Source organism: Diabrotica undecimpunctata, chromosome 1 (genome assembly GCF_040954645.1).
Source record: "Diabrotica undecimpunctata isolate CICGRU chromosome 1, icDiaUnde3, whole genome shotgun sequence".
Lineage (NCBI taxonomy): Eukaryota > Metazoa > Arthropoda > Insecta > Coleoptera > Chrysomelidae > Diabrotica > Diabrotica undecimpunctata.
In genome coordinates, this window is record NC_092803.1 from 151,339,779 (window position 1) to 151,366,974 (window position 27,196).

The 27,196-nt window shown below is 32.5% G+C and overlaps 1 protein-coding gene across 2 annotated transcripts in view; it reads right to left on the reverse strand.

Moving 5' to 3' along the window:
* The window catches only part of LOC140432373 (uncharacterized), a 309,037-nt gene extending 285,560 nt beyond the window's left edge, over window positions 1–23,477 (reverse strand). Inside the window, exon 1 of one of the 2 annotated variants that reach the window (XM_072520226.1) lies at window positions 23,297–23,477. The gene's annotated coding sequence lies outside the window, so the exon portion shown is untranslated. Of the gene's footprint in view, window positions 1–23,267 lie in introns of both variants that reach the window. The other variant, XM_072520225.1, reaches the window with a different exon arrangement.
* Window positions 23,478–27,196: the final 3,719 nt, after the last annotated feature.

The window sequence follows — 27,196 nt, forward strand, 5'->3', positions numbered from 1 at the left end:
ATAAAATAATTAGTAATTAGGTACAATATACCGCTCACAATTATGTGATAATGTATAGGTGTCAAGATTGCACGGTCATGTGCCATAAGGTTTCATCTTTCATATAAACATCGATAGTTTTTAACTTTGGGTGTATTTGATTCCACCGTGCTGTAACCGATCCAACTTGAAAAGTGTTATTTTACATAAAATTAGCACGTTGGCCCTAATAATGACCTATAAATATACATTGCTAAAAATTGTATACATTTATCAATTTAAAACATTCTTTGTCGTCTTCTGATCTTCATCTCCATTCGTTCCTAATTAAGCACATTTTATCCACAGGATACCTCTCTCATTTTTAAATCATTACTCTTTTTGCCTTTTGCCATGGATTTCTTTATTTTGTTTATTCATATCGTTTTTACTCATAACAAATATTGGGTAGATTATTGTATCATTAAACTTTCTCCTTATATGTCCGTATCATATAAGTTGTCTAGTTATTTTAGCGTATATAATGTCGTATGTTAATTCCATTTTGTTTAACAATAAAACAGCAAAACTTCTACAAAATTATTTCTATCTTATCACTACAGCTGTTTCGGAGAGTGCCTTTCTCAAGTCTCAAGTTTCTCGAATCCATCAATCATCCATTGTATTTCTTATACTTTCATTTTAATCCTCTCCAATCAAAGATTTTGAAGCAGCTTTGCTCCATAGTCCATTTTTGTTGCTTTTTGTCACTGTTTCTCCTTTCTCTTTATCATTATCAATACGTAGCGCTACAACACTGGGTAGGTCTTCGCTGACTACAACTTATCTCCAAGTTGATCGATTTTCCACGAATCTGCAATCAAATGAAATGTTCATTTTTTGAGATATGATTGGATGTTTTCTCTCCATTGTATACTGACATGCCCAAGTGGCATTCTTCTGTGCTAACTTCCTTCCACACCAGTTCTACAAGTTTGACATCTTGGCGTCTATGCACGTGTCCGATATACCTTAAGGGATTTATTTTCCTGAACAATATCGTTATGCGAGCTTTCTTTATTCAGTATGTTTTCTTATTCTATACGGATTTGTAGCGATATGATAATGAGTTCTGAAGCTATTTTCTTGTGGCATTTTAAAGTAATTACTATTTAAATGGGAATAAGTCACAATTAAAGCTTAAAGTTAGTTTATTGACGTTTCAATTTCCACTTCGGAAATCGTTCTCAAAATACAAACATTAGTGAGAATGATTTCCGAAGTGGAAATTGAAACGTCAATAAACTAACTTTAACCTCTAATTGTGGCTTATTCCCATTTAAATAGTAGTTATGATAATGGGGTTAAATAAAAATTTCTGATTATTTTCCTTTCAAATATTCGGAGTGCTTCCTTATTTGTTTTAGTCATTCTCCATGACTCACATCCATGTATTAAAATAGGTCTGAAGTTTGAATTATGCTCTGTATTTCTTTAGTGGCATTATTACTAACCGTGATTAGTGATCTAAGATATTTAAAGTGTTCCATACTTTCGAAATTGTAGTTGTTGACTTTAATGTTTTTTCTAAATTTATTGAATTGGTTGATTGGTTTTCTGTTGATTCGCTTGTATTTGGTTTTTATTTCGTTGATTTTAAGTCAAACATTTTTTGTGCTCTCTTCACTTTATTGAAGTTTGTGGACGAAAGAGTTTCTCATTAGAGTTATGAGTTCTATATCATTAGCATATGCTAGGAGTGCTTTGTCCCTTGGGCCGTTAATGGATTACATCTTAAATAGGCGTTATTTCTATTTTAGTAAGCTGTTCATTAATTTTTTGATTATTGGAATCGAGAATCTGTATTTTATTCGACTGTTTTATAACACAGAGTTTCTTGGAGAATATTTTTATCTCTGGTTTCCAGTATCATTAGTACAAGGATTTTGCTGGATATGGACATAGTGAACCCGATGGTATGTACATGATGTTTTCATAACCAACGTTCAAAAATTTTTCTTACTGTAAATTTATGATTATTTTACTAGGAAATATAGTGTTGTTGAATAATAATAAAGTTCAAGCAACAATTCCTATATGCATTAACTCGGTAATGATAATTCTGCTCCCCGATACCAGGTAGCAGTACCGAAAACATTAAAACTGCTACACTCATGCTTCTCATTATCCAATAATTAGCCAGTCCAGAACTATACGCCTTATTATGGTACTGATATTGCTGCTGCTCCTCATAAGTGAATAGAATATGCAAGGAAGGTTTTGATAATTTAATAGGATTTTGTGTGTTAGAATATTATTTCTCCGAGAAAGTGAAGAATATCTATTTGCTATCCGGATTTAATCCATAAATTAAATAATAGAATGCTCTAAAATAATGCTAGTAGCAGCAAAAAAAGCGATCTAATAGTCATCATCATCATCATCATCAATCAGTCATGAGTTGTCCATTGTTGAACATAGGCCTCCTCTGGACTTTTCCATTTGCTTCTGTTCTGCACCTCTGGTATCCAATTGGTCACGATTCTTTTGAGGTCGTTGGTCCATCGCTTTGGGGGTCTTCCTCGGCTTCGCTTGTCAGCCCGTGGTCTCCACTCAAGCAATTTTTTGGTCCAACTGTTGTCTTTCATTCTTGCAACATGTCCTGCCCATCTCCATTTTTTTTTGTAATATGTTCGATAATGTCTTCCACTCCGGTTCGTCTACGAACTTCCTCGTTTCTTATTCTATTGCTTAAGTTTATTCCAAGCATTGTTCTCTCCATCTTTCGTTGTGTCCTTCTCAATTTTTCGGCTGATGTTTTTGTGAGAGATAAGGTTTCTGCTCGGTATGTGAGGACTGGTAGAACGCACTGGTTAAAAGCTTTTCTATTTAAATGGATCGCTATATTTGTTTTAAATACGTCTCTCATTTTTCCGAATGCAGCCCAACCCAGACTTATTCTTTTGAGTAGCTCGCATGTTTGGTTATCTCGCGTTAACCTTATTTCGTGACCCAAATACACATATTTTTCTACAAGTTCTATGGGCGAATTTTTGATTTCTATTAGCTCATTGGGGACGAGATTGGTCATCATTTTTGTTTTTCCATAGTTTATTTTTAAACCGACTTTCTGGGTTACTTGCTGTAGTTGTTGTAGCATAACTCTGGCTTCTCCTAAGTTGTCTGTTATGAGAAAAATATCATCAGCATATCTGAGATGATTGAATATCATTCCATCTATTCTAATACCATTTGATTCCCACTCTAGCCTTTTAAATGCGTACTCCATGACTGTTATAAATAGTTTTGGCGACAAGGTATCTCCCTGCCGCACCCCTCTGCCAATTTTTATCTTCTCAGTGCAATGGAGGTTAACGGTTGTTGTCGCATTTTCGTATATATTTCGAATAATATTTGCATACCTTTGATATATTCTGCATTCTGATAGTGCTTTTAAGATAGCAACTGTTTCGACTGTGTCAAATGCTTTGTGGAAGTCGACAAAGATAAGAGCAAGGGGTCTGTTATATTCGATAGACTTTTCAACTAGAGTTTTAAGGCATTTCAAATGGTCGTTTGTTCCGTGTCCCGCTCGAAATCCTGCCTGTTCTTCTGATTGATAGAAATCGAGTTTTGCTTCTAATCTGTTTGTCAGTATTCGAGTAAAGAGCTTGTATAGGTAGTTAAGCAAACTAATTGGCCTATAGTTTTCGAGATCTGCTTTATCCCCTTTTTTGTGGAGGATGATTATAACCGAATTTTTCCATTTACTTGGAATGTTTTCACTATGCAGACATAGATTAAAAAGTGTTTGGATTCGGGACATCAAAAGTGGACCTCCTAGTTGAATTGTCTCAATGACTACACCATCTTCCCCCGGACCTCTATTATTTTTCATATTTTTGAGGGCATGTTGAATTTCCTCTCGTGATATATCTGGTATATCCTCCGATCCTACATTATGTACCTTTTGAATTGGTTGTTCGATGAGCTCTGGAATAAGTTGACTTTTATATAATGTTTCCATATTTGTCTTTAAGTTGGAAGATTTCTTTTATGTCATTTTCTATTTTTCTCCTCAACGCTTTCATGCTTTTGTTGTCTTCTATAGTTTTTATAATTTTCTCGTTGTTGTATTTTCTAATATCCCGTCTGATGGCTTTAGATATTTCTTTATTTATGTTGTTTATATCTTGTGAGTCAACATTTCCTTGACTTCTCAGCATTCTACGATCTTCCATTTTTTGTTTCGTTTCTTTACTATTTTTTTGTTCTTTTCCATGTTTAGGGCCAAATTTTTCCTGATCTTGTGTTAATGTATCTACTATTTCTTCGTTTAGGTTATTTATGTCTTCTCTTGTTGTATTTCTGAGTAAGTTACTGGTGATATATTTTTCAAACTCAAGTTCATTCGTTGGGCGCATCCAAGGTTTGAATTTTTTACTTTTTATCATCTTCAATCTTTTGTGCTTAATATTGACTTCTACAGTTGCTCGGACCATTCTATGATCGCTTGCAACCGAAAATTGATTTAAGACTGTAACATCTTTGACTATATGTTTTTTGTCAGTGATGATGAAGTCGATCTCATTTTTTGTCTTACCATAGGGGCTCTTCCAAGTCCATCTTCTATGGATCTTCTTATAGAAGAAGCTATTCGTTAAATATAGATTGTTTTCTAATAGGAAATTTAAGAGTATTTCGCCCCTTTCGTTTCTACCTGGTGTGCCAAAATTTCCGAGGGCATTTTCAGCTTGGTCAGTGCTTATTCCTATTTTGTCATTAAAGTCGCCACATATTACCGTAAAATGTTCTTGGTCTTCTGAAACAGCTGTGTACAAGTCATCATAGAACTGTTCTATTTCTTCGTCAGCGTGACTCGATGTTGGTGCATAGACTTGAATGATCTTTATGGAGTAACGGGTGTTTAGTTGTAATTTTGCAAGTATAACTCTTGTGGAAACTGCTTTTACTGATATGATATTCTCAGCTAGTTTTTTTATTAATAAAGAGCCCAATGCCTCCATTCCCATAGTTTTCTCCGACATGATAGAAAATGTGACTGGATTTTAAAGTGGTTAGGCTTTCTTTAGTAGATGTTCTAGTAGATGTTCTTTAACATACAAAAGAGAGGATCGAGGGTAGGGCATAACGGAACAATAAAGCCATATAATTTTGAAAGATTCCAGCGTCTTAGATGCCGTAGGTAATGTTGTTACATAAAAAATAAAAGGGAATATTTAGGTAGCTAACTGATGTTTATGTATATATAACCCTCTTTTAAATCCAGAAGTCTAATTCGAGTCTCTAAAATCAGGATATATAAAATAGTGATCAAACCAGTGCTAATGTGTGGATACGTGACGAGAACGTATTAATTAGACCAGGATTGCTAGAAAAGCCATCAGAGGTATTTTCCGACTTACAGAGGTCCGAGTACTAACCAATACCGAACAGAGCTAATTCCAAGATCAAACACATATATAAAGATAGCAACGTCGTACAAGAAACTAAATCTCAGTGCTAAAGTTGCGCTGGCTTATCCAAAGACTCTATAATAACTGCATTGCCAAGTTAAATTGGGAGGATGCCCCAAGAGAAAAAATGCCTTTAAGACTTCCACAAATGAAGAAAGAGGTAACTTATGGTCAGATTTAGGAATAATGAGACTATCTACCGACCCATTATATTTATCAACACCTGCTATCCTACCTACAATCAATACTTATCTGTTGTGGAATATCAAATCAATTACATGTAATCAAACGAACTGGGCTTAAAAAAAATTATCCAAGGAAAGGCACTTCAGAAATATTGACATAAATTTTAAAAACGTCATTTACCTGGCTGTATTTTCAATAGGAAAGGGAAGACAAAAAGAAGAAAAAGCAATAGAATCTTGTTCCGTTCTGACTATACGATGACGATGATCTTTATATAACATATAGGGAGAAAGAGAGAATAATGTTTATGTTTAATTTAGAATTCGCTGGTTTTCTCCCTTTTGAATTGGGTATGTATATGTATTACCATAGAAAATAAAAGCAAGAGAACTATAATTATAAAACGAAAAGATTACGAAATGAAAAGATTATATAAATCCCTTATATTTACACAGACTGTTTTACAAAAGGTGACCGAATGAGCATAAACGGACAGCTGTTTTACAAACTTAATATTATTAGACGCATTTAGGATCAATTTCACTCAAAATATGATATGCTAAAATATGATACGACACGAAAAAGGCAATGACTTTAACAGCTGATTACCACATAAATATCAATGTAACCCAAGTATAATGATTTTTGCCACAGCAAATTTAAAATGTTCCATACGGTCGAATTTTTATTTGTTGACTTTAATGTTTTTTCTAAATTTATTAAATTGGTCTCTTCTGTTGATTCGCTTGTATTTGGTTTTCATTTCGTTGATTTTAAGTGAAACATTTTTCGTGCACTTTGTTAAAGATGTTTGCGGACCGGAGAAAGTTTCTTATGAGATCCATATCATTAGCATATGCCAGGAGTGCTTTGTACCTTGGCCCGTTAATGGATTACATCTTAAATAGGCGTTATTTCTATTTTACCAAGCTGTTTATTGATTTTTTGACTATTTGAATCAAGAATCTGTAGTTTATTCGACTGTTGAATAAAACAGACTTTCTTGGTGCATATTGTTATCTCTGGATTTTTGTTTGCCGTCTCCTTATTACAACGATTTTGCTGGATATCGACATAGGGAACCTGGTGGTATGTACATGATGTTTCCATAACCAACGTTCGAAAATTTGTCTTACTGCAAAGTCATGATGATTTTACTAGAAAATATAGTGTTGTTTAATAATAATAAAGTTCAAGCAACAATTACTATATGCATTAACTTGGTACTGATATCTCTGCACTCCGCTAACAGATGGCAGTCCCGAAAACATTAAAACTCATGCTTCCCATTATCCAACGATTAGCCAGTCCAGTACTATACGCCTTATTATGGTACTGATATTGCTGCTGCCCCTCATAAGTGAATAGAATATGCAAGGAAGGTTTTGGCAATTTAATAGGATTTTGTGTGTTAGAATAGTATTTTTCCGAGAAAGTGAAGAATATCAATTTGCTATCCGGATTTAATCCATAAATTATTAGAATACTATAAAATAATAATATTAACATAAAAAAAAACGGTCTAAAAATCAGTAATAAAGCATATAAATATTCTTTAACATACAAAAGAGATGACGTAGATTAGGGCATAACGTAACAATAGACCTATATAATTTTAAAGGATTGCAACATTTTAGATATCGTAGATAACGTTGTAACATAAGAAATAAAAGGGAATATTCAGGTAGCTAACTGATGTATATATAACTCTTATAATACTTTTAAATTCAGAGGTCTAATACGACTTCCTTAAATCAGGATATATAAAACAGTGATTAAACCAGTGCTAATGTGTGGATATGTGGCCAGAACGCTAACAAAACAATGTACGTAAAACTCAGGTATTAATTAGATCAGGATTGCTATAAAAGCCATCAGAAGTATTTTCCGACTTACAAAGGTCCGAGTACTAACCAATACCGAATGGAACTAATGCCAAGGCCAAACACATATATAAAGACAACAACGTCGTGTAAGAAGCTAAATCTCAATGCTAAAGTTGCGCTGGCTTTATCCAAAGGCTCTATAATAACTACATTGCCAAGTTAAATTGGGAGGATGCCCCAAGAGAAAAAATGCCTTTAGGACTTCCACAAATGAAGGGCGAAGGTAACATGAGGTCAGATTTAGGAATAATGAGACTATCTACCGACCCATCATATTTATCAACACATGCCTGTTCAACTACCTGCTATCATACCTATAGTCAATACTCATCTGTTGGGGACTATCAAATCAATTACATGTAATCAAACAAACCAGGCTTAAAAAAAGTTATCTCAGGAAAGGCACTTTTAAAACGTTATTTACGTGACTTATTAAAATTTAAATTTTTAATGAAAAGTAAAAGATTAGCCATTTGTTATGGGGTTCAGAGAAGAACCTTCACGATGTTAATTTTTTGAGATATGATTGGATGTTTTCTCTTCATTGCATACTGAGACGCCCAAGTGGTATTCTTCTGTGCTAACTTCCTTCCATACCAGTTTTACAAGTTTGACATCTTGGCGTCTACGCCTACGATCTACCTTAAGCAATTTATTTGCCTAAACAATATCGTTATATGAGCTTTCTTTATTAAGTATGTGTTCTTCTTCTATACGGATTTGTAGCGATATGATAATGAGGTTAAAACAATTTTAATATTAATTTCCTTTCAAATATTCGTAGTTCTTTCTTATCCGTTTTAGTCATTGTCCATGATTAGCATCTATGTATTAAAATAGGTAAAAAGTTTAAATTATGATCTGTATTTCTTTAGTGGCATTATTATTAACCGTGATTATTTATCTAAGATATTTAAGTGTTCCATATTTACGAAATTGTAGTTGTTAACTTTAATATTTTATCAAGATCTATTAAATTGGTCTCTTCTGTTGATTCGCTTGTATTTCTTCTTAGCTTGACGAGTTCTTCGTTTTTCATTCTGTGAACTACTAGTGGGTTCTTTTTACGGAATTTTTTCATCACGTTTAGGTAATCATCAATGGTATATAAACGTTGTTGAAATTTTAGGGCATTTTCAAAATCTCCAAAATCACTACCATTGGGTAAAAGCTATGACTAGGAAAGAAATAGCGTAATGTAATATTTTCAATGGTAGGATGAGTTTCCAAAATCATTTTCAGAATCAAAACTATTTTAATGCTGCGGTTTTGGCCGCCACAAGAGTCTGACCACAAAATTACATGTTTTGCAGAAGTAACATTTTCTTCAATGTGTTTCTTAAGACAAATGCCTACGTCCTGGGCTCCCCGACCAGCTTCACCTTATATCCAAATATAACAATGACTTTTTTATCCTTGGCGCTATGGACACCAAGGTTGTAAATACATAATTGACGCTTATAATATACAATATTTATTAGAATTCTCGAAAGGGGAAGAGTTTTTCTTTAAATCAAAACAAAAGGTTTCCACTTCTGGTTGATCGTTGCTTATCTTCATGTCTAGCTTTCTTTCTTCTAAGTGCACATTTTTTCTTTTTTTAACGCATAATTGTTCGTTATCTGCGCAATTTTTAATTTCTAATTCGAAACAATCACATCTACTACAGATATCTTTTTTCAACTTTTTTCTTTGAAGATTAAATCGTGTTAAAAACATTTTTTTGTAAATCGAAAATTTAACAAGATCATTGTCTGCTTCTTCAATATACAATTCATACATTTTACTTAATGTTATGTCTTTTGTTAAGTATTCTCTTTCTGTGTTAGCTCTTCTGTAATGTGAATATTATAGAAAAATTTAAGCAATAACTGCCACTACTTCTTAACCTAAACGCCTCAACAAGTTGCCAACGTCACCATTGTCAACCACGTTTATGTACATATGTTGCCAAATATTCGATTTACAATCATTAAAACGCTCGCAAGAGGCGCTTGATCCAAAACTAATACACAAAAATTAGTCGCTTGCTCTAGTTATGCAAAATTCAAAATCCAAAATAAAAAGAAAGGTACTTAATCTTTTTAGATAAATCTGGTTATCCGTTACTAACAGGTTAATGGGATTTATTACGTAGATAGTTTATGCCTTTTGCTATCTTCTTCTTTAAGTTCCATCTTCTATCGAAGGTTGGAAATCATCATGGCTATACGGACTCTGTTGACTGCCGCTCTATAAAGTTCTGCACTACTGCATTCAAACCATTCCCTTAAGTTTTTAATCCAGAATATTCTTCGTCTTCCCACATTTCGCTTTCCTCGGATTTTGCCTTGCATAATAAGTTGTAATAATGCGTATTTTTGCCCTCTCATCACATGTCCTAAGTACTCAAGTTTTCGTCTTTTGATAGTTAATAATATTTCCGCCCCATTTCCTATCATTCTAGTTACTTCCACGTTTGACATTCTTTGAATCCATGATATTCGTAGGATTCTTCTGTAACACCAAAATTCAAAGGCGGCCAACTTATTCAGATGGACTTGTTTTAGTGTTCACGCTTCTAAGCCATAAAGAAAAGTAGAGAACACGTAACATCGAAGCATTCTCAGGCTCTAACTTTATATCCCGAAAACAAAGAAACTTTTAAAGTTTAAAAAATAATGCACGTGCTATTTCAATGCGTGTCCTAATTTCTTTTGTTTGGTCTACATCTGATGTTATCCTGTTGTTCCTCTTTTCCACCAGAAAGCGCCATAATCCACAATTTAAGAAATTGGGGCTGGGTCTAGTGATGCATAACGCCGTTCATATAGCAATTTTTTGTCACATGTTTATAGTTTTTCAAAAAATGAACTTCGATTTAAAGATTAAAACTTAAAACAAAATATAAAAACCTATTGAACCTTATTCAGAAAATTTCAGAAAAGAATAACTTTTGTGAAAGATTGTGGGACACAGTCATATTTTAAGATAAAAACTTCAATTCAGAGAGTGGACATTCTTAGTAAATGTATAATCTAATATGGAAGCATGTTTATGTTTTACAGACTTAGAAAGCACTGAGCACACAAGTATTTATTTTTTTATGTACTAGGTCGTAAAATAAGTATACTCAAAACAAATAAATATTATCTACCAAGTATTCTACTCCACTTTAATATCAATGCATCAGATATATTATAAAGATTTCGTCGTAGTTGTAAATTAATAGGAGATAAAGCCAAATGTAGAGCATGTGAAATCTAAATATCTTAGAATAACTTTATCGAGCGGGAACATTATTGATGAGCAAAAGGGAGACCCATCGCTGAGAAAGTGACAAAGCAATTGGCAAAAGCAAAGGGTACTTTGTACTAAAGTACCCATACTCTAAAGCATAAGCAGGTCTTTTCGTACTCTTTTAGTAAGTGATAGATTCGACCGTTACTTGATGGAAATTCATTTTATCTAACAATTAAACAGGTATGCGTTTACACGTCATATTTTGTAACTGAATAAGTTGAGGAGGGGATAACTGTTTGTCTCAAGTTGGTCATTCCGAATTATGTCTGTATTTTTTAATTTGCTAATTTCCATAGATTCTATTATTCATGGAATCTACAGATAGCTTAAGGCCTTTATTATAAATACACTTTTTTAGTAATAAAAATATATAAATAGAACCTAGAATACGCCTGTAAAAGTATGTAACCTTTGATCTCTGGGATAAACCCATCTCCTGAACAATGGTGCCGATATATGTAGGTAAAATTTTCTACACCTATTTTAACCTGTTTATTTCCTCATTATCAATATATATGAGTTGTAACCGATACCACAAACTCATTTACTTATAGAGACTATATATTGACTATAGTTATTACTATACAAATCTGACTCGAAATATCGTCTTAAAATAACAGTAACAGAAAAGTGAAAGATTAGTCATTTTTTATGAAGTTTAAAGTAGAAGCGTTCACGAAAATTAAAGTACTAATAAGACCACCGAAATCGGGCGTACCCTGGGTAATGAATAATTAAGTAATCGTTAATTCTTAAATCAACCGTTCAATATGTTTTTTGTCAAATTGGTCCTTTTTAGGACCAACTATTCTAATTATGTGTATAAATATTAAGAGTATATCTAGAGATAAAGACACTCCACTTTACATATGCGCTTAACAAAATGCAGGAAGCACGTAGATGGCCAATCCTATGGTATTTGGTATTAAGCTAATCGCTATAAATTACATATTAAATGCAGGCAAAAAAGCAAAGAAAAACTTATAATGAGAGAAAACAAAACCAGTCAGCTGAGAGAACCTTTCAACGATGTTGAGCTTGGATCCGCTATCCACGTATATAATGAACAATATTACGGCTCCTGGCTGAGGATCTGAGCACAAAACTAACTATAAAATTGGAACTAAAAATACAACAATGGCTAATATTCAAAGTCTTTAGACAAGCAAAGCAAAGACAAAGTTTTTTTTTATTTTTTTTTTATTCAGTTTGATGGCCTTGGCCGAGCCAATTAGCCAGACAAATTTAAAGACAAACAATTTTTACAATCAGAGGAATTTTTTACAATTAGAGGAATAAACATATAATCATCCGTACAATCTAACGTGCAATTAGTAATAATTAGCAATTAACAATTAATAATTAGTAATTAGTAATTAGTAATAATTCTTTTTTTTTTTTTTTTTAATTTTTTTTTTTTTTTTTTTTCCTGCGCTAAGACATAACCCGATTCAACATCTCGGAGGTTTACATCTTTTTTTTTTTTTATTTCTTTATGATTTTTTTTTTTTTTTTTTTTAATTTTTTTTATATTAAATTTTTTTTTTTTTTTTGCTATAATACAATATTTACTTAAATATAAGTTAGTTTTAAGCTACAATTTATATTTACAGTTTTTGATATGTTCGTAAATCATTTTTAATATATTGATATCTCTAGAGAAAATCAAATTGTTCAGGTAGACGGGAAGTGGAATTTTTAATATAATAAGATTATCATAAAATTTGTTTATGTTTACTGATTCGTGGGAACATTCAAGAAAAATATGTAATAAGTTACCTTCTTTTCCACACTTGCAATTAGGTGACTCCGCGAGACCCAACTTGTACATATGAAGGGGGGTAAGAGCATGATTAGATCTTAATCTGTTTATAACCCTTATGAAATGGCGATTTGATAGAGTATGAAACCATCTTTTTATGGGTATTTCAGGCTGCATTTGTTTGTAATTATTTCCAGTTCTCGTGTTTCGATAATATGTTTGCCATTTTTCTTTTTGATGCTGTTTACTAATTATATCAATGTCTGAAAAGGGGAGTAAGTTCAAGGGAGCTTCTTCGCCTATGTCTAGGGCAGATTTGGCTAGGCTATCTGCTATTTCATTGCCCTTAATGCCCGCGTGTCCCTTTATCCATGATATAATAATGCTTTTCCCTAAATTTGTAATTTTATTGTAAATACTCATAATTTCTAGTTCTATATGATTTAGTTGTTTGGACCTATGTACGTTTGTTAGTCTGTCGACGACACTCTTACTGTCTGTAAATATTATGCAGCTGTAGGGTTCGTTACTATGTATATGCCTTAATGCAAGAAGAATCGCTGTCATTTCAGCAGTGTATATCGATGATTCAGCTGGCAATTTCAATAATTTTTTAAATCCGCTTTGAATATTAATTAATGCACATCCTACTTTGTTTTGTACTTTAGATCCGTCTGTAAAGTAAAACTGATAGTTTGGCCATTTATGCCGTGTAAATGATTGAAAAGCGACTGGATCTAAATTACTGTCCATAAAAAAGGTATTAATGTGTTTTGAAAAAAGCTCTTCTAATATATGGGAATACATAGGTGAAACTTGATTTTCATACGTATAGAAAGTATGTCGGTATTGAGATATCCTCAGGTAACTATTTACCAGAAGAGAACATTTTTTCTTTGTCCAATATTTATGAGTTAGATCTAAAATTGATAAAATATGAATATCCTGTAGATAGTTAGTATTTTTCCCTATGGCTCTAGTAATGAATTTATCACTTAAAAACTCCCGTCGAAATTTCAGAGGTGGTTCTATCGCCTCAACTTCCATTATATTAACAGGTGTAGAATTCAAATATCCAAGACAAAGCCGAAGGCATTTATTTTTTTGTATTTCTAATTTATTTAAATGTGTGTTTGCGGCAGTTCCATATAAATGACAACTGTAATCGAAAATGGGACGAATCATAGTACGGTAAAATAAAAGTGCTACATTTGGATCAGCGCCCCAGTTAGTTCTACAAAAGGCTCTTAGAATGTTCATTGCATTTTCAGACTTTTTTATGACATGATGAATTTGATCCTTCCATAGGAGTTTTCTGTCTAAATAAGTACCGAGATATTTTATACAATTTTTAATAGGGAACTGAATTTGACCTACTTCCAGATGCCCTTGTGGAATTTGATGTTTTCTAGAGAAAATACAAATTTCAGTTTTAGATTCTGATATATCTAAACCAATATTTTCATAGTGATTAAGAACAGCTTTAATTGAGAGATCAAAATTATTTTTACATATATCCAATGATTTGTGGGCTGTGTAAACTACTACATCATCAGCATATTGAATAATTTTTGTTGGGCTATTAATACAATTTTCTATATCCATATTATATAAAATAAATAGTATTGGGCTTAATATGCTACCCTGTGGAAGTCCTATATTCGTAAGACGTGGTGGAGAGATGGAATGGTTGATTTTTAAAAAAGTTGATCTATTAGTGTACAATGTCCTCAGAAAACTAGCTATGGTGATGGGGAAGCCGATGTCGAATAGCTTTTTATGCATAATGTCCAAGTTAACGGTATCGAATGCAGAGGAGACATCAAGAAAAGCAGCCATAGTATACATATTATCAGTAAAGTATATTAGTATGGATGAGACTAAGGCAGTTATGGCATCTTGGGTTGATTTTGATTTTCGAAATCCATACTGAGATTTTGGGAGAATATGTTCTTGCTCTAACCAATGTTCAATTCTATTTTTTATTAACCTTTCTAACGTCTTTAGGAAGCAAGAGGCTAAGGATATTGGTCTATATGATCTACTGCAATTTTCTGGCTTACCAGGTTTTTTAATAGGTATTAGAATATATTCCTTCCAGCTGTCTGGAATTTGTGACGTATCATTCCAAATGTCATTAAAAATATTTAATAATGATATTTTATAGTGGTGAGGAATATGGTATATCATGGAATATGAAATATTGTCTTTACCTGGAGCACTGCTATTTTGTTGACTAAGTACTCGCTCTAACTCCCACATTTTAAATGGTTCTTCTAAGCCAAACCTATCTCTTGACACTGTTTCGCTGTATTCTGGAAAATGTTGTGAAGGTACCCACTGTGGAGATATTATCTTATGAAATTCATCTAGCCAGCTGGATTCTGGATCTATTGGAATCTTGTTGGACTGTTTGCGGTTTTTAAAAGTGTTTACTTTCTTCCACACTTCACTGATTTGTGTTTTTGAATTTAGGCTTTCGCAGTATTCTACCCAATTCTGTTTTTTCTTTTGTTTGAAAAGTTTTTTTGCGACAGCGTCAAGTCTCTTAAATTCAACTAAATTATTTCTTGTAGGATCTTGTTTATATTTTCCATATGCAATTTTTCGGTTATCAGCGGCGGTTTTGCAACTTTCACACCACCATTGGTTCGAAATTCGTCTCTTATGTGTTCCGTTAGATGAAAACTTTGGTATTGCTAAATTGGCTGCTTTATTAATGTTTGCTATTAGAGTTTGATAGTTTCCAGGAGGATTTACAGCTTCTAGTACAGATGTGTATAATTTCCAATCGGCCTTGTTAAGATTCCAGATCTTGTGATAGTTTTGAGCTGTAAATGAAGTTATATGATCTGTTTCCATGTTAATGATAATCGGAAGATGATTGGATCCATGAGGGTCCTGTAGGACTCTCCAAGTAAAAAATTTTGAAATATCTTGTGTACAAAAGGTTAAGTCAATAGCGGATGGACTCTTACTAGTTGCTAATGTGGGCGATCCATCATTCAAGCATATCAAATTACAATGATCAATACATTCTAAAAGTTTTTTACCATAGCTGTCTTCAATTTCGCAGCCCCATGCGATACTGTGGGAATTAAAATCCCCACCAATAATAAACGGTTTAGGTATGTCTTTAAAGAATTCCAACCATTGACTTTCAGATATCTTGGTTTTTGGTTCAATGTAAACTGACACAATATTGATGGGATTTTTACCTCGGAGAATTTTAACTGAAATACATTTGTGAGTGAAAGGATATCTATTTTTAAGATTTATTTCTTCGCATCTTAAGTTTGATTTTAATAAAATGGCAGTTCCACCATAACCGTCTGCCCGATCTGATCTAAAGCAATTGTAACCTTTAAAATTATAATAGTATTTTGATTTAAACCACGTTTCTGAAAGCAATGCTATGGAAATATTATTTTGATATAGCAGATATTCTAGATTTACTTTATTAGCTACTGCTGAACGACAGTTCCATTGCAGCAAATTTATGTTCGCGTTTGTGTCTGCGAATTTGAAGACAAGGTATGGTTTACATGTTTACTAATTAATTCCACAATTTCAGATTTTGATACATCGAAATTGTTTGTTTGTTTTATATTACTTATAATATTGAGAACTACTTCTAAAACTAAACTTATTGTTGCATTTAATTCCTCTGATTGTAATTTTACTCCGGCTGAGTTTTTTAAATAATGTTGACTATTAAAAATTCCCCCCGAGACAAAAGAGGTTTTTGGTTGAGTAAGTATTTCTTTTCTTGAAATTTCAATGGGATCAGGGCTGGTTGGTCTATGCCTTTTGTTTGGGTTTGAAGTTGTAGGAGAAGAAAACATATAATTAGTAAAATTGTTATTATAGGATTTGGGTTGTAAATTGTGGGACTGTGAGTACTGAGGTTGAGAGGAATGATACTGTATTGTACTAGAAGGGGTAGGTCCAGATTGAGGCCGTTGGGAATAATTTGTCGAGGATATTTGACCACTTTCCATGGCAGAAGTATTATGAGCGACTATGTTTGCGTACGTATTTTTTGGGACCTGTTTATTTGCATCAAAGAAATTAATATTGCAAGAGCTCATGGTTTCCTTTACAATTTTTTGTCTTTTAAATTCTGGACAAGCAGACAAATTAGTAGTAAGATGATTTCCTTGACAGTTAAAGCACCGTGGTATGTAATCTGAATTTTTACAATCTTGTGTGGTATGGGACTCCTGACATTTGCTGCATCTTGGTTTACTTCGACACTGACCTCCCAGATGACCAAAACGGAGGCAGTTATAACATAATAATACTTTCTGGTTATACGGCTCTACCTCCTTGATAACTTTATTAATAGAAATATATTTTGGTAAGATTTGTGATTTGAAAATAACAATGCAAGACTTTGTGGGTACATATTCTACTATTTTACCTTCATCCGTAATTTTTTCTACTTTACGTTTTATTCTTTTGACATTAGATACTTCAAAAGTGCAATGTTGATCAAATTGTCTTATTTTATCTTTTATGTACGCCTCTGAAAAATCTTTTTCTATATCTCTAATAACACCTTGTCTATGGAGAATAAATTTTGGGATATACAATACAAAGTTATTTTTAACAAAAATATTTTCGTTTTTATTATTTATTAGAAAATTTGCTGATTTATAATCCTTTAACTTGATCCTAACCCTATTCCGACCTATAGAATCGATACTTATAATTTTATTGTCTATCTCCGGAAAGTTAGAAAGAATAATATCTCCGATTTTAAGAGCATTTAATTTACCTTTAAATTCGACCGAATTATTCTCAACATAAATATGATACGGGCCTAAATCAGTACTTACATACAAAAACTCCTGTCTTTCTTTCGATGTGTTATCGTTATCGATGGTCATTGCTGTTGTTGTTTGTATATCATTTGTATTTTTTTGACGTATATCTGGGGGCACTGGGTCGTCTGGGGGTTTCCCCCCGACTAACTGGTCCATTTAATTGTTCTTAAAACTCACAATCTAATTTTATTTTTACACCTAATCTGCAGATTTATAAAAACACAATTTTTAAACGAAAACAGTTTAATTTCGTTCCGCTTTGTCGATAGGCACGTCCGATTCGTAGGTGAACTAGAACACGACTGAAAGACAAAGTTGTTGCCTTGCTTAAACCTGGCAAAAACTCCAACGACCACAAAAGTTATCGGCCAATATATCTATTTATTTTGTCAGCTATACAGAATACTTCTGTACATGATCCTTAATATAAACCGATAATAGAAGTAAAAAATGCAAATTAAAAGACAAAAGTGGCTATATATGACAGGTTAGATCATATATGTCACAAATACTAAATCTTGCCCAACACAGCGAAGAGAAGTACGAAAAATATCAGGTATGAGGAGTGGTATTTGTTAATCTAAATGCCGCTTATAAATAGTTATTTAAATAACTTATAAAATATTTAGTTATAAATTAGTCAGCCAAATTCAGGGAATATTAAGACTCACATCCATACATAAGCTCTACAATATCGTAGCTATCAATCCACCTAATATCCGAAGATAAGTAGCTAGAGAGCAAAAAAAATAAAGTCCAGATTCGTGACATCCACTCCACGAATACCAGCCCATTTTATGACTAGAATCAAGGAAAAACTGGCTATATCAACACATCTGCAAGATATACAAACAAAAATAAGCTGCTCCTCTCCATCTGATCCCTCGAACGGAACTTCCTTATGGTAGTTATCTTCCTTAAATCTGCCAGGAGGACTCTTGCCTGCAAACACCGGTTAACTTGTGTGCATCTGGGGTGGTACAAGACTTATCGCACTTTCTTAGTTAACTTTACCGTTCAAATCGCTCTTTTTGAAGGGACAAGGTTTATTTATGTGAACTGAACATGTAAAGTACAGTCAGTAAGCTATTACTTATAAAGATCATTGCAAATTTGACACTAACTCCACTTATATTGATTACATATTACTCCTAAATACGAGATAAAACATTCAGAAATATGTAATATTGGTGAAGTGGTATAATTCATGTTAGAAAAATTAATCATTCTTCCCTTTTTTATGCACTACTACCCATTTTAACAAAAAAATATCTATTTTAGCACTTAAATATTTATTTTGAGATATCCTTCTATCCAGAATTAAAAAATAGAATAATAAGAAATAGAATCCAGAAAAAAATAAAATAATTAAATAGAAGAATTAAAATAATAAAAAAGCTGTATATAAGATATCATGAAACAATGGATGAAATAAAAGAAGTTCTTATTAACCGGATTCTTAAATAAAACGTATAAAGACATACTCACGTTAACAAAATACATTAGGAAATTTTCGCATATGAAAAAACACATCCAACTTGGTAATGAAATCCTTTTGTATCTATAAATCTATTTTTAGAAAAGCAAGTACCTACCAAAAACAGGTATTTGGTAGTACACATATCTGTTACATACTGTAATGCATATGAATGATAACAAAAGTAAGGAGTCTATATGAACCGTTTAGAATATACGCTGGAAATAAACGGCTTAATCCCATAGTTGCCAAATTATCAGAGCTTACTTAAACCGATATACGTATGGTTCCAATATACACGGAACAAGATCTGAACGACCCCTATAATATATACACGTGAACTAAGCGATATACATTCATGATACAGGGGTAATTAGGGGCTCCACAAAATTTTTAAAAATTGTGAAACTATACATGTTGACGAATCGACAGAGCCAATATTATGGAATAGTCAAGTGAGCTCCGTATATCGGTGGCCACTTGACCACGGAGCTCACTTGAACCTGAATTTTAACATGGGCGGAGTCCACTTTATGCCGTAGATATATATATATATATATATATATATATATATATATATATAAAAGAGTGATTTTCATGCACTGAGCTTTCGACATCCTTTTTGATGTCTTCTTCAGGGCTTCCGAGGTCGCAGTCTCCCGAGCCCCCAGACACTACTACACTGATCAATATTCACTTCATTACTGTGTTGATCAGTGTAGTAGTGTCTGGGGGTTCGGGAGACTGACACCTCGGAAGCCCTGAAGAAGACATCAGGGAGGATGTCGAAAGCTCGGTACAATGAAAATCAACGCCATTCAACCCGGAAGACTGGTGAGTTTAATATTAATTTTTATAATAGTATTAATGTTAGCTCTAGGTTTAAATATATATATATATATATATATATATATATATATATATATATATATATATATATATATATATGGCATATTTATTTTAAAAATTAGACACTAAAAATTGAAGCGACCGGTCCATAGAACTAATAAATTTTATTGATCTCATGAGAATCGTACGAAATAGCAAAAATCGCGCAACGTTTTATTTAACAGATTTATAGAAAGAGACGTTATTTGCAGCAAAATACAAAGATTGCATTAGATCTGCGCTATTTACCTATAAAACGCATTTCGATTTTTATCAATTGACAAACCATTAAAAGATATCGAATTTTTACCGTCGAGTCGATACAAATTTTATTTAAAATTAATTTCACGCGCCTAACTGACATTTTGTTAAAACAATATTTTAACTACATTTTTTAATTGAAACATTTTTTTCTACGGCGTACAGATTCTTGGTAAATTGATCTTTCCGTTTTCTCCCCTATGAGAGGGAGTTTTAGGGGGAAACCGAATGGTTGAAGTAGTGAACTTTTTTGCATATTTTTGGGGTCTTAAAATTAACATTCCCAGCAAAATTCAGATTATTACAGTTTTTAGAGGTTCAGGTGCATTTTCGACTCTGACGACTGGAGTAGAAATAAACTTATTTATCTATAACAAGACTAAAGCATCTTTAGGAATTGGGGTAATACGTTTTTTAGGTGTCTCCATTCGAGTTACGTTGTATTAAAAAAAATTGCTCTATTAAAAACCGAGAAAATTTTTAAATATACCGATTTTGTACTTTAAAATTAAATTTTCCGGATCAGAATACCGATCGCTTTAATTATTATAATAAATATTATAAATATCTTAAAATATGAAAATTTTATCTAGAGAGAGCTCCTGAAGAAAAAAGAAATGGTTCAAAGATTACCATCCTATTGTATATAACTTCGTCGCAAATGCCGTTCAACTTTGACCGGTTGTGTCTCAGGAATCACTGCTGGGAAATTAACTTTTTTTTCTTTTAAAAGAAGTGTCCTGTTGAGTGTTTTCCAACGCCGTTTTCTGAATTAATTTAATAATTAACAATAGTCATTGAGATATTTTATTTGTTTATAAGCCAAAAAATGGTTTATAATTTTAAAACATTTCTAAAGTAGCCCAAATAATCCGATTTCCATTCTCCATAAATTACATTGAATAGGCAAAGTGCTTTTTTATAATTAAAAAAAATTGGCAAACTTCTATATGGTCTAGTTTTTTTGCAAGAGTTTAAAGAAATTTTTTTTTAATGAGATTGCAAAATTATTTTCCTAACTCCAATACATAGATTTTAATCAAATTTGGTGGGCTGTTCTATTATATTATAAAGATTGTCTATGCTAATTATAAAGGCCCTAGATACAATTCAAATGGATAAAAAACATTGAATAAGAAAAGTCCTGGTTTCCAATATTTTTTTATATTTATTGGTATTTTGCAACAATAGTAATAAATTAAAACATGTTTAGCCAGTCGTATCCTATAGAAAAATTAAACACAGCTATTTTAGTTCATTACGACTTTGCTGCAAAATGAATTGTTTTAAAGTTATAAGCAAAGAAAGTAGAAAAAATCGATGTTTTTAGTAATTTTTAAATATTTTAATTTTTTTATTAATATTTCCGACCTATTTGAGAGGAAGGATAAGTCAATTATTATTACTGAAGCTGTCACACAACTTCTTCTGCAATAATCCCAATATCACTTCTCATATCCACCTCAATACAGATCCATTCTGGTCTACATTATAAAAAACGAGTTAGGAACTACAGAAGCACTAATATAGTGTATACAACTGCTAACTCAAAAATATTACGACCAGATAAAAGACGTATTTTTGTGACGACAGTGTCAGTTACCAAAAAGACAACACCAACCACTCGTGGAAGACTAACAAAATTGGAATTGATTCGAGTGGCATACGAATAATAGAAAACTTATACTAGAAGCAATAGCAAAAGAACGCGTAAATTTATAATGTTATGTTGTCTAATATTGTCAATAAAATGTTCATAAATTATCTCCGTTTAGTCGATGACACAATCATACTAGCGAATAACAAAATGAACGATATGAAGCATTATCTTTTGAAAATTAACAGAAATAAAATCAAGTGGTACTACTACGAGGAAGAAATGCAGATCCGAGTATCAATAGCGAGAACTGCATTCCTTAAATTTATCAAATATCTCTATGAAAGAGAGACTCCTCCTAATCTACGACTTTGCATAGTCAATTGTGGTCATAGTGGGCATTACCGAAACTTCTTCGAATCTCATGGACAGATCACGTAACAAGCCAAGAAGTACTACGTCGAGCTGAAACTGAGAGAAAACTTTTCCAGTCTTCATCTTCATAAAATTAACACTAATAGAGATAATATAATGCAAAGTGGTTTTGAACACAAACAACTCTTCGAGACAAGGAACTGGTGTAGAATAAAGAAGATGGAGACTATGTTCAAGAAAGCAGAGAAAGGCAGACTTCACATAACCAATGAAAATGGCAGATAATGCTCTAAATATTGAAACCGTAAAACACCAGAACAAGAAGTTTATTTTTCAATCAAAAAAACCTTTTACTGGGCTAAAATGAACGTTATTCTATATATTTGCTGTCAAACAAATGATTGCAAATAATTACTAACTTCTAACTTTCAAAATATATTTTGCTATCAAAAATGAATTTTTATTTTAAAAAATTGACGTGTTGACGAATTAAAGTTAATGATCTACGGAAAACTAGAAAAAATAGTAGAATAACAATTCGTTTTATCAGGAATGCTTTACGATTCTCCTTTTACAAAAAATATTCAAAAAAATAATGAAAAGTACTATTAATTATTAGAAAACATACTGGAAAGCAAGGAACAATAAATGCGTCACCTGGAATAGGTTAATAAGAAAAGAGTATAATATTTCTTATTCTATTGTTCGGAAATTAATAAAACAATTAATATACATTTATTATCCATTCGTGAATACTCAAAGTGAAAGAACCCATATATTTTCCAGTATATATGGCATTTTTATACAGAAGTATCGTTAAAATTTAAATTTCCATAATTATATTATTGACAGGAGAAATACTAGATATTTTTTTTTTAATTTCAGATAAAGTCAGTTTTGAGTGAAAAAAATACGCAATTTAGTCTTAAACGGAGACATTAACCTAAAGTTTCAAAAGTTAGAATGGTTGAAGATTATTTAACTGAATTAAATTGCTGGATATTGTTTCACTAAATGTTAGAAAAGACAATGATTTATATTCGGGTTATGTTTAGATGCTCTAGTATGCGTTTTTTTAAACTTCTCGTGGTGTGTCCTATGTAAATTTTTGCATGATTTTCACACATTAATGTGTAAAGTATGTGGTTCAATTTAAAAATTTTTCAAAATTAAAGAACCAGTTGCTTCTAGTACTATTATATGATATCTTCTTATATATTATTTAAATTTAAAATTGTAATCACTAAAATTTTTTTATACATCAAATTTAAAAAAAAACTAACACGTACCGTCTGTTTTAGAGAAAATAATCCTTTACCTCTAATCCTGCGAAGATCACCCCGCCGAACCAACGTTTTGTTTTGTTTTGTTTTGATATCCCGGCGAGCAGTGCGAAATAGTGGGCGTGACGACACTCTCAGTGAGCAAACGGGCGCTGAAAACGCCTGAAACCGTGTTGAACAACGACTGAAACAGGAGAATTCTCTTTGCCTGGCTAACAACGTATCACTAGCGCAAGCCCCCTGCTTTCGTTCTACCATCATTCGTTATTTAATAATGTCCCGGACGTTATTAGTGATGCCACAGAGTAAATTTTCTACTCTTAACTTTTATGAAGTATCTGCAGTTCTTGTAATTAAATTTTCCTGTTAAAATTAATATACTTTCCATTAGGAGAAAGTACGATTTTAGACTTCTGAAAATACCAGCTGAAGAACATCCCGAAACGTACATGAATATGCACTAAAGTGCATATTAGCTCTGGTTTTCAAGAGCACACCTGCAAAATTAATAAACCGCAGGCTACTAATAGTATAATTAGTTAACAAAAATTTGTGGTTTTAAACATTAATTTTGTATACCACAGGACAGTACTTACTTAAGGCTTGACTTGGTAATAGCTTTTTTTTTTAATTTGACTTCGGCAAAAACACATTTTTCATCTAAATATTTATTTATGTATTTATAGTGAAAAATAATTCGTTATGGTTGGAAATAAGCAGTTACCACTCACTGATTTGTGTGATTTCTTCAGAGCAATGAAGTAACTTGGCTCGTGTTATATACATTTTTATAATAATTTTATAAAATGTAATTATTTTTAAACCATTTACTTTATATGTGTACACTCACCATTTTTGATAAAATTCTCGAAACACGCTTTATTTTTTATTGTAACTTTTATCAACATTTGGTATGCTCTGATAGAGTATACTGATAAAGTATATTTTAGACAGGAAATGCGTACGAAAAACTTTTAATTAAAGATGTACTCACAAACTTACAAATTAATACCAAAAAAAATTAAAATAAGACGAATTAGTACCTATTTAATTGTCTTCAGAAACAAAATAAAAATAACAAGGAAACCAATGCAAATTACTTCGTGATTTAATTAATACCTCGTATTAAGTTCAAAAGAAGAATAGTGCTTGCCAATAAGTGCTATTATGGCTTGAGGAAACATATGGCCCCAAAACTACCCAGAAAAATTAAAGTTACCATATATAAAACACTAATAAGGCCAGTGTTAACATACGGATCTGAAACGTGGTCACTTACACAGAACGACCAAGAATTGCTTAAACATTTCGAGAGAAAAATTCTAAGAAAAATATATGGAGGAATCCAAGAACAGGGTTTGTGGCGTAGGCGCTACAACTTTGAGTTATATAGAAGTTTTGGGGAACCTGACGTTGTATAATATATTAAATTAGCACGCCTTCGATGGGTAGGACATGTAATTAAGCGAGATGAAAATGCAACGATCAGAAAAATTTTCGACCGAAGAGGACCAGTTGGAAGACGAACCAGAGGAAGATCAAAACTTAGGTATCAAGATAACATAGAGGATGATCTAAAATCCATTGGAGGTAAAGCATGGAGAAGAGTTGTCAGAGACAGGGGCGAATGGAAGATTGTTCTGAAAAAGGCTTTGGCTCATAACGAGCTGTAATGCCACTGATGATGATGATTAAGTTCACGAGCCTATATAACAGCATTCATTCTTCTGGGCATACTGTTAACTAAGTATAACACATCATTCTGTGGAATTGCTTCACATTGCTCTAAAAGTGCCACATTCCTCTAAAGGTGCCACTTTTAGCTGACTTAAGCTAAGAGTAGCAGGTACTCGGCTTTGAATACTTCTACTAATCATGTCCCAAATATGCTCGCTGAGATTTAAATCGGGTCTATATACTAACTGTGCTATGTGGGTCATATAAACTTCATTTAAGTATTATTAACAATGCCGGCGGTAGGAGGGAGTGCATTGTCATGCATCAGTGTAAAGTTTTCTCTAATAAATGGTGCATATGGTATAATTTTGCAGTATCTCATTTATGTACCTGTCAGCGGCAGAAAGCATATCATTCACCATCTCCTCTTCAAACTCGTCCACGACCATACGGGGAACGTATGGATAATCTGGACCCATCGGTAATCTCACATTTCTCGAGTCATCTGCATTCCAATACATGTCCAAAGAAATGTAATTTGAAAATATGATATTCTCTGGAAAGTTTCGGTCCTGTAGCGGGTCTTTAAGCATTCAAATTAGCCTCATTTAACCGTCTGTTATCGGTTCGTCCACTCACACTTAGGTTTCTACTTCTTCTTTCTTACTATTGTGCGCCACTCTTGGTAATTGTTGAACGTCCATGCCCGTACAAGCTCTACTATGGGAAGCCATGACATGGCTCTTCTGCCTACTCCCCTTCGGTCCTCTATCTTCCCTTCAATTATTAATCGTAGCAGGTTATACTTGTCATTTCTTAGTATGTGACCTAGGTACAAGGTCTTTCTTTTCTTAATCGTTGTTATAAGTTCTAACTCTCTTCTTTAGGGTATTTAATACTGTTCGATCCGTAATGTGTTGTAAATATGATATTCTGAGCATTCTGCGGTAAAGCCACATTTCAAAGGCTTCACCGTCTCATGGTATTTCATTTTAATGTCCAGGCTTCAACTCCCCACAGAAGGACTGACTAAACGTAGCATTTAATAACTCCAATTTGGATATCTAAGCTTAGTTTTTGATTATAGATAATAAGCTTCCGTCAATTGTAGATACATGTTCCTATCCTGTTCTATTCGTGTTTTTATTTCTATATCTGGATCTCACTTATCATTTAGTACTACTACTAAGTATCTGAATTTGTAAACTTATTCTAATTGAGTGTTATTTAAGTCAATGCGACAATTTTCATCGGTTTTGCTAATTACCGTTATTTTAGTTTTTTGAAGATTTATTGTCAGATCCATTGCTTCACTTGCATTATTAACTCTGTTAAGTATATTCTGAAAGTCTTCCATTTTTTCTGCTATCAGAAGGGTATCGTCTGCATACCTGATATTGTTAATATATTTACCATTTATCTTTATACCAATTTCGGCGCCATCTAATGCTTGTTTGACTCTACATTCAGAGTATAAGTTAAAAAGCAATGGAGACATGACACAGCCTTGTCGGAGACGTCTTTGTATATCGATGCTTTTAGTAGTGTGGTTGGAATATTGAACATTGAACAAGCGGAGTGTCTAAAGATAACAGATGTTGTTATTTTGAGTTCAATTTTCTGAAGCTCTAAGAGTATTTTTGCGGAGAAAGTAAAAGTTTAAGTAACCTTTTTACGTAGCAAGCAAAAGGTTGAAATAACCTTTTTGCTTGCTTTTTTCTCCTTTTGGTCTTTTGACCGTTGAAATGTCTGATTGCACCGATCTTTAATAAAATTTTTAATTATTTCAGAAGAGCTATAATGAAACCAAGAAAAACACAAATTTCACGATATGGCTGTCAAGTTTTTATAGAATTTACATTGAAGACTATTGGGATTTCGTTATGTATTATAAAATAAAACACTATTAACGAACTTCTCGATTTAATGAATACTTCGAAAAGTGTATCAAACTCCGTAACATCTTGGAAACTTAACGAATATTCATTATTTAAAATTGTTTATTTAAAAGGATGTTTATTAAAATGCTGAGTTTCTAAAAATCTTATTAAACATTGAGATTTCGAAGATTATTTTTGAGTGATATTGACAGTCTGTTCCGACTGCGTATCTGTAAATTTCTTTTCAAGAAAGCGTCAATTCAGTTCCGGCTGATCATTTTAATATCATTATTTATTATACAGGGTGTGGTGTCTGGTGAAGGGAGCAACTTTAAAATTTTAGATAGGAATCCTCATTTTTTTTTATTGCAGATTTGG